Source organism: Helianthus annuus, chromosome 17 (assembly GCF_002127325.2).
Source record: "Helianthus annuus cultivar XRQ/B chromosome 17, HanXRQr2.0-SUNRISE, whole genome shotgun sequence".
In the NCBI taxonomy this organism is placed as follows: Eukaryota; Viridiplantae; Streptophyta; class Magnoliopsida; order Asterales; family Asteraceae; genus Helianthus; species Helianthus annuus.
The window spans coordinates 163,322,550-163,332,733 of record NC_035449.2 but is presented as its reverse complement, the minus strand read 5'-3'; positions in this window follow the sequence as shown (position 1 = coordinate 163,332,733).

Here is a 10,184-nt window from a genome sequence, read left to right as displayed (position 1 = left end):
GGGTTCTTCATCGCCTGTAACAATGTCAATAATGTTGGTACACCATTTGTGGACGCGACTCGACTCGGTTCGGTTCAACTTGGTTTAAACTCGGTTAGGTTCGGCTCAAGCCCGACGTGACGACATTCCTCCGTCGTGCGTCCCAGAGTTCGACACGCGAAGCACGAAGCACCGTGAGCTGATGTCATGATGATGTCACATATCTTGACTAATCTTTACAATCTGCATATTTCAGAAATTGTGTACGTGCATGATCATTGGACCAATCAACTTGTTTGGGCCACTTCGATTGGGCCAAGAAACCTTGCAGTTGGGCCGAAACCATTCTTTGCACATGCATGTCGACGAAACAACATGAGTTTCGTCGACTTTAATGTTACATTATGTCCATCCGTTTCGTCAAAGATATCGAAGAAACACAATGAGTTTCGTCGATCAGCTTGTTTCGTCGGTATTGGGCTTCTTCAGGCCCAATGACTGGACCAACTTGTTTCGTCGAGTGTTGTGTGTCTTGACTATAAGAACAGATCTGAGAGAACAGAATGAGATAGAGAACACACACACGAGAGAATTAGAGAGTTACAGAGTGTATTTGTAAACATTGTATTGTAACCGTTTCAAGCATTAATACATTATGTGTTAATCGTTGAGTCTCGTGTTTTATCATTTACGTGTTCTTGTCGATCTCGATCTCGGTTTGCATCTCCGGTTGGATTCCGCACAACCGGGTGTGTTCGATAACAAGGATTAGGCGACTAGATCCTCCCCTAGCCGGACCTACAGATAAACCTTGATCGGAACACACCGCTAAAATCGGAGGATGAGTTGATTTGATTTTGAAATAGATATGAAGGATGAGATATCGGCAATTAGCTCGAAGAAGTCCAACAATTCGTTCATTATCTGTTGTTGTCTCACCAAACCGATCATTTCCTGTTTTTCCTTATTTGTTTCCTTAACAACGATCGATTTGGATCGCGACTGCCTCATAGCCCATGGAGTGTCAGCTAACCTTCACGAGCGTCTTTTCACTCTCGGTGACTGCTCATAGATGCATGTCTACAGAAGGTGCAAGAGAATGGCGAGTGTCAGCTAACCTTCACCAGCCTTCCTTTAACATGATCCTTGCTGGTGCTAAACCTTTTCAAGCTTGTTTTCAACGGGGGTATAATGCAATGATTCCTATCAATGGAATAGACAGACACTTGCTTCATATGACTCACTTGAATCGTCTCGGATGTAATAACAGTACGGTTAGTGGATGTAAATTGCTAGGGTGTGAGCACGAGGACGACGAGAGAGATTTGCATGTTGTTTTTTTGTCTCAATCATGCCTTTACGCACACTGAGCTCTTTTCTATGCATTATATGCACATTTATGTATCAGCCTGCGATTTCTTCTGGAGGGTTCACCTACGGTAGTGTTTTGGTTGTTTATGAGTTGATTTGATTGTGAAATAGATAAGAAGGATGAGATATCGGCAGTTAGCTCCAAGAAGTTTCTCTCGATTATTGATGAAGTGGATTTCAGGAATTCATTTGCACAAACGGTGGAGAACTTGTTTGCGTTATATGACACATGATAAAAGCGCTTCTCTAGACAATCTGTGATTATGTTCCGTTTTGTCATAGATTATGGTGATATTATCTATAAGGCTTTTTTGAAAAGTATATTTAATATCGAAGAATGCGATATTGTTGAATCTGCTGCTACAACTCTATACATTGATTGTGGATTTAACTTGCAACATACATGGATGGTTTGTTCACGTTCAATAAGATTACGTAATTATATTTAATATTGTATGAGGCGTGTCAGAAGGACGGAAAGCAACTTGATATATAAAACCGGAGGAATGGCGGGTGTTCCACATATCTTTAGTGTGCTTTACAAACTTTTTTTAGTATCATCACATTTTTGTACCATTTAAGACTAACTGTAATTTGACTATCACTTTCTCTCTCAAACCTTTCTAAACGTAGAAAAAAATAAAACATTAACAACTAACAAAGATTGAAGAACAAAAGAAGAAACTGTTCCTCTTTATTACCAAGCATGTCATCTGAAACAATTAACAGGACATTGTTGTTTAACAAGATTTGCTTCCGGTGATCTCTGTTAAACTTCTTCGGGATTTTCTGTACATTCGTGTATTGCAGTTTTGAAAGATGACCGAATAGAGATCTGAATAACCGATACAGAAACCGCATTTTTGCACTGGATAATGAATATGAACATTGTATTTATTAGGAAAGTACTGAACAACCAAGATAACAGCTCCGGGCTCATCAGGAAAACTAAATAAACCTAACAATATCAATTAGTCAAAGATATCATATAAATTGACAAAAAAAAAGTAACTTATTACTTGATAAATTAATAACAATAATATATATATGTTTTGTAAAAATAAAATAACTTTAATTCAACTTTAAATTATATATGTTTTATAAAAATAAAACAAAAATCTACAACCTTTCAACAAAAAAAACACAATCGAATATAATCAAACAACAAACCAACAACCCATTTTTTTTTACCAAAACTCTACTTTTTGCCCCAAAAAATAACCCGCCAGACCAAAACGCTACGCTTTGGCCAAAGCAGGGTGCTTCGGTATGAGGTCACCAGACAGGAAGTGACATGCTCAGCCTTTGTCTGTTGATTTTAATTTTAACCTAAAGCGACTCGCTTCGATCAAAACAGGGCATTTAGGTGTGTATGAATAGACTAAGGGGGTGTGTGAATAGAAGGAGTCTTAGTTATATCTACACTCAATTATTTGGTTTTCCTATTTTCCTAACGCTCACCAAAACACGGTCTCAAAGTCGTGGCTTCATTCTTCCATCTGAGTTCCCTCACGTCTCCGTCATCTTCTGGCGTAAGTTTGTTTCTTCTGGCGTAAGTTTGTTTATTTCTGGTTCGACATCACAACTTACAGTGAAGAGGTTTCATGAATTTCAAACCCATAAATTCTTCTTTGTGCTTACGGCCACATCAGTTTTTTGTTATCTTCACTGTAGGTTTCATGAATTTCAAACCCATAAATTCTTCTTTGTGCTTACGGCCACATCAGTTTTTTGTTATCTTCACTGTCATTGTTTGTAATTTAGAATAGAATTTCAAGCCTTTGAAGTAACTTGGGTACAAAACCGTCAAATGATAATTAGGGTTTTTAATACATCACTTGTATTATCCTTATTTTGTTACTATTTTCTTCTTTGCTTTTTATAACTTTATAGATGATGACATATACAGTAAGCAAGTTGTATAATCTACTCATTTCCGTGCTTGTTTGATTATCTTCACCTGCATTTATTTATGATATCAATGAACACAAACGAACAGTATCTTTCATTCATTATGTGTTCCTGAACGGTCGTGTATGTCCGGTAAATTCTTAATGAACAAACACCAACAAAGTCTTGTTTGATTCTGTTTGTTTACACTTTAATATTTTTTGTACAGTTTTAGGCATTCAAATCTATATGTACTTGTACGTGGTGCGTTGATGATTTAGTAGGGGAGAAAAAAGTTAACGAGGTGGGCTGGTTATGTAACAGCCTTATGTATTACACTTAAAGGTATATAAGCATTTTATGCAGGTCTCACAGTCTTCAGCGTAAATTTCGGTTCTCAAATGAATGCTCTCCTGTATATATTTCCAGTTTGCAACCGATAATCTTTTGACTTGAAAACGTTACAACCAAAGTATAGGAAATAAGTAAATAGAGCATCATGTGTTTTTAGCGTTAATTTGTAGGTCCGGCTAGGAGGATTTAGTCGCCTAATCCTTGTGTACAAACCAACCCGGTTGTGCGGAATCCAACCGGGAAAGCAAACCGAGATAGAACACGCAAATAAACAACACCCAATATTCACCGATTAACACCTCTGTATTAATACGTATGAAAAGATCAGTTACAAGCTCAATGTTTACAAATGTATTTTGCAAACTCTCGTGTGTGTGTTCTGTGCTCTCTATTCTTGTGTCTATTTTTCTTATCCACAGACTGACTATATATAGCACCAGACACCACGAAACGTAACTTGGCGAATCAGAACTTGGCGAAACACATTAAACATTGACGAAACGGAAAGCAGTCAACGAATCACATTCATGGTCGACGAAACTGAGTTGTTTCGTCTACATGATTCTTGTTTCGTCGAGTATGGGCTTGGGCCCAATTAGTGTTTCGCCGAGATGCTTAGCCCAAGTGTCTTGTTTTGTTGATCTGTTTCAGCCCAAGGACTAAGGTAAAGTCCTTTATGCATCTTGGTCCATCATTGTTGATCTTGTACGTGACGGAGGAAAGTCGCGTCCTTGATCGAATCACGTCGCGTTGAGTCGCGTCCACAAACATGTATCAACAAACTCCCCCTTGGACGCTACTCGCGAGATTCGCCTTTCATGTCTTCTATGTCGGAGGATCTTCAATGTCTTCACGTCTTGAAAGCAGAAAGTGTATCAACAAACTCCCCGTTTCATGTAGGAAGTGTGTGAACAAACTCCCCTTTAACATAAGCTCCCCCTTGAGTTATGCTCGTGAATGACTTGATCTTCAGTACTTGAGATCCTTGTGGTATTGATGATGGTCAGCGGCAACTCGATCATCTTCATCATTTGAGTGCCTTCACGTCGTGTCTTCATTCCGAAGCTTGTCATCGACCATGTTCTCCTTGCCTTTAGAATCTGCACATGCAAGAAATCTAAGCGCGTAGTGAGAACAACTGCTTGGAATATAGTTAGCATAAACAAACGACACACGTATGACCATATTTCAATCAAACACCGTCCGACAGTTTGAAAGTTTAAAAGATTTATCAATTCTAGTTTTTAATCTTTCAAAACTTGCAAATTTTGACCGTTTATGAAGATTTAGTTAATTCGGTTTTCAGTCAGGTTTCAGGTAACGAAGATTCGAGCTCCAACATCATACGATCGAGAATAAGATAGAAATAAAATCTTTTTGGCTTTTAGAAAGTTTATATTAAAACACACCTAAAATCTTTTTGGTATTTTTGAATATTTGAAATGTAAAGACTGAAAGCAGTAAATAAATATTTACAGACATTCTTTTTGTGAGTTTCGAGGGTAAGAGAATCATATCAGTGTACGGTCACGCCAAAACGCTCTTGTTGTTCAGTTAGTTAACATTAAGATAAGCATCCTATAACAATTATCGGTATTGTTGTCCACTTAAGCTCAACTTATCAGATGTAATCATGGCGAGGGGATACGTTAAGGTATGATAACACATTCCCGTATCAAGGTATGCACGAGGGTTCATCTTACCGGTGAGTATACCGATTATCATCTGTTTGACCGTATATGAAATGAGATTCTCACTTATTTTGATTGAAAACAAGCCCTATGTGATAGAATCACTTATTGATGAGGAACTTGATTTTCATATGCATGAGGGCACATGAGCAAGTCCGTGAACAGGTCAGTACTTTCGTACAGCAGAGAGACGAACTTGACTCCCGGATAAATGTGATATTTTATCACTTATGTTGATTGGACATGTGATTGTTGATCACTTATTGAGGTCGAATGCAATATGTACACGTATGTATAGTATCATGGAAGATCTAGACTTGCGTCCCCGTTATTTTTCGGTAAAAGATACAACCATGATACCCAGATGATAAGCAGTATAAAGACCGAATATCTCAGAACCTCGGCAATCTCTCAAATGAAATTTCGGTACTAAGACCATATGCCAATGAATGGTTGCCACCTGGTCTTTGGTTGATTTAAGATTTATATCACCCTGCACACTTTAAAATGATTGTGAGCCTACTGATATATCTTATATAGAGCTGCTTATCGTTTTTCATTTAAGGTTTAAAGAGGTTTGGATAGACCATTGATGTACTATCATTTTCTCTTTTGCTCGCCAGGAAACTCATTTTTGTTTTTCTATTGTTTTTGTGTTTTTGAAATTTTTCGATGTTTATGGATTTTCAAATTTGGATTTATTTTATTTACTCCCCCTAAAATCAACAAACTAAGATAAATTTAAAACACAAAGGTATTTTCAAAAATGATTTTCCGATGTTGGTTTTACTCTTGCTTGACCTTAATGCCGTTTACCAATAATAAAAAGTCAAATCTTGATTTATCAAATGCTTTGGTAAAAAGGTCGGCACGTTGGTCATCGGTGTGGACCTTAACAACATCGATTAGCCTTTTCTCAAAGGAAGCACGTATGAAGTGATACTTGATTTCGATGTGTTTGGTCTTCGAATGCTGCACAGGATTTCTAGTGATCTGTAAAGCAGCAGAATTATCAACGTAAATAGGAGCAGTTACAAATTCGAAACCGTAGTCGCGCAATTGTTGTTGGATCCACAGGACTTGGGAGCAACAACTTGAGGCAGCAATGTATTCAGCTTCGCATGTTGATGTAGCGACGCACGTCTGCTTCTTGCACTGCCATGTGACTAGGCGATTTCCCAAAAACTGACATCCAGCTGTTGTGGATTTGCCGTCGATTTTGCATCCGCCAAAATCAGAATCACTGAAAGCGATCAAGTCAAAGTTATTATCCCTAGGGTACCATAGACCGGTGTCAGGGCAACCCTTCAAATAACGAAAAATCCTTTTTACAGCTACAAGATGTGAGGCCTTTGGGTTGACTTGATATCTGGCAAGCAGGCACGTTGGGTACATTATATCTGGTCTTGATGTTGTGAGGTACATAAGAGATCCGATCATCGCGCGGTAGTATGAGGGGCTAACAGCTTCATCCTTCAAGTCTGGAGTAATTCCGTGATTTTGCGGCAATGGGGTACCGATGGACGTTGCATCAGACATCTGGAACCAGCTCAAGATGTCACCAACATATTTAGTCCGATGGATGAATATTCCAGACTCAGTTTGTTGCACTTGTAGGCCCAAGAAGAAGGTCATTTCCCCCATAGCACTCATCTCGAATTTATCCTGCATAATGCGCTCGAAATTCCTACACAAGACATCATTAGTAGAACCAAAAATAATATCATCAACGTATACATGTACCAGTAGAAGATCTCCATCTTGTTCTTTGATGAAAAGAGTACAGTCGATAAGACCTCTGCGAAAACCATTCTCCAGCAGATAATTAGATAAGGTTGCGTACCAAGCTCGCGGTGCTTGATGTAGACCATATAGAGCTTTGTTGAGCAACCAAACCCGATCGGGATGGATAGGATCTTCAAAACCTGGAGGCTGTTCGACGTACACCTCTTCTTCCACCACACCATGTAAGAATGCACTTTTGACGTCCATCTGGTAAACCTTGAATCCTTTGAATGAGGCATAAGCCAGAAAGATCCGAATTGCTTCCAGACGTGCAACAGGTGCATAGACTTCGTTGTAGTCGATCCCTTCTATCTGACGAAAACCTTGAACGACTAAACGTGCTTTGTTCCGGATAACAACTCCACGGTCATCCTTTTTGCATTTGAACACCCAACGGGTACCAATCTTCTTGTAACCAGCAGGTTTCTCTACGAGTTTCCAGACACCAAGCTTCTGGAATTGTTGCAATTCTTCCTACATTGCTTCCACCCAAGAGTTATCTTTCATAGCTTCTTTCCAAGTTCTTGGCTCTTCCTGTGAAACATAACACGCGAAAGACCAATCGTTTTGTTGCCCGGATTCTCGAATCGTTGCATACAAGCCTGCATTGTTGTTGTTCCGCAACATTTTTCTTGTTTGAATGCCACTTTGCACATTTCCGATGATGTTTTGTTGAGGATGGGTATTATGAATCCTTGTTTCAGGATTATCTCGAACTGGAATGTTTGTACCCAGATTGTTGAGATTTAGATCAACAACTAAATCAATGCCTGAAATTGACGAAGAGGATGATGCAGTAGCTTCAGCTTTTCTAGGGGCATCCACTGGAGGAGTACCCTCTGAAGTACCATGAACTGCTGTTGTTGGAGCTTCTTGATCTGCATCTAGAAATTCATCATCCTCTGAAGATTCGTTCAATTCGGTAGCATCGTGAAAATCCTCATTGTCGAGAGCATTATTGTTCACTGAAGATGGTTCTTGATTGACAAGAATTGGACAAACCACTGGTGAAACTGTTGCATTGTCACTCTCGAAAAACATCCTTGCCGCATCATTTTCTTCAATTGCTTCAACATTGATCGAATTGAAAAAGTCATCGTACTCAAACATCCAAGGCTGACCAGGACATTTGACTGGCAATGTGTGCCTTTGTACTCTGACCTCAGACCATTCCTCGACCCTTTTTGTCTCTAGATTCCAGACTCTTAAGTTCGGGGTGGCATACCCAAGAAAATATCCCTCAATTGCTTTTGCCCCAAACTTTCCATTAGGATCGATGATTGTGCATGGAGCTCCAAACGGTTCAAGATATGACAAATCTGGTTTCCGTTTGTGTAGAAGCTCATAACAGGTCTTGTTGTGCCTTTTGACTGTAAGGACTCGGTTCAAAGTGTAACATGCAGAGGCCACAGCTTCACTCCAGAATGGAATGGGCAACTACGACTCTACCAACATTGTCCTAGCAGTCTCGATCAATGTGCGGTTCTTACGTTCAGCGACTCCATTCTGTTGAGGAGTATAAGCTGCACTAAATTCATGAAGAATGCCTTTTGAAGTGCAAAACTCCGCCATGGCATGATTTTTAAATTCAGTACCATTGTCGCTACGTATCCGCCTAACCTTCAACTTATACAAATTCTCAATCTGAATGATTAAGTTTTTGATAATACCAAAGGTTTCACTCTTGTGTGCCATGAACGCCACCCAAGAAAATCTTGAATAATCATCAGTTATCACAAGGCAATATTGATCATTCCGAATGCTTTTATGCTTGACAGGACCGAACAAATCCATGTGCAAACGTTCTAGCGGAACGGCCACCGTGTTGATTTTCTTTGTAGGATGTCGCTTCTTCGTTTGTTTTCCTTTCTGGCACGAAACACAGACGTCTTGAAGATGGAAATTTTTAAGAGGAACACCATTCACCAATTCATTTGATACCAAATGATTCATTTTGCGCAAGTGAATGTGACCCATTCGTCTGTGCCAAGAGATTGAGTCTTTTTCTGTGGCTTTGGAAACAAAACATGTTGCTTGTGCAGACGTAGTGATAGCTTGGCTCATATCAAGGACATACAAATCATTTATCCTTGGAGCTGACAAGAGAATCCATTCTTTTGGAATTTTAAAGCCGGGTTTCAGCACATAACATCCATTTGCATCAAAGTGTACTGAGAACTTCTTATCACAAATTTGAGAAACGCTAAGAAGATTGTGATCAAGTTGTTGCACAAAGTTGATCTTATCAAAACTTACAACCCCGTTGGATATCATTCCTTCACCCGTAATATATCCGCCCTTATCTCCAGCAAAAGCAACATAACCTCCTCTAATATATTTGACGTCGTAGAGAAGCTTCATGTCGCCTGTCATGTGCCTGGATGCCCCACTATCAACAATCCAATGACTACTGATAGTTCCTCCTGGAACACCCTGCACATGAACTCAATTGATTAGTTGGAGATGGGGACCCAAGCCATTGTGGTCTTGGGTCTTCCATTTTCATCAACAACAATAACTTCTTTTCTTTGATGATTCGTAAATTGTGATGGCCCCCCTGATTCAATAACCGTTTTTGGTTTCCAGGTCTGTTTGGTTTTACCAGTGTTATTCTTTAAAATTTTAACTTCATGGTTGTCTGAAGTTTTTGAATTTTCTAGTTTGACAGAAACAGATGTTTTGTTAACCACATCGGTTTTAATTGCCTTTTCAATTTTCTTGACCTGTTGGCGTTTCTATTTCTTTTCCCTTTCTTTTACAAGACGGGGATCTTGTTTTACAGAAACAGATCGCTTGCGGTCAGTTTGGTCACGGGGATCATCAACTTTGCCTTTTTGTTTATGAAGATATGGACAATTTCGAATAACATGTCCAATTGTACCACACTCAAAACATGATCTTCGTTCAACAAACCCCGAAGTATCATGTGATCGTCTTGTCGTGTTGCTTTCTTAACAAAATCTAAGTTAGATTTGTTTTCAAACGTTTCAAGTTTGTTCGTTCCTTTAGATTTCACAAAGTTCACATTCTTGTTCTTCTTTTGATTCGGCTTCCTTTGACCTTGAGTCGTTGATTTTCCTTTTGGTTTAGTATGATTTTGCTGTTTTTGCACTG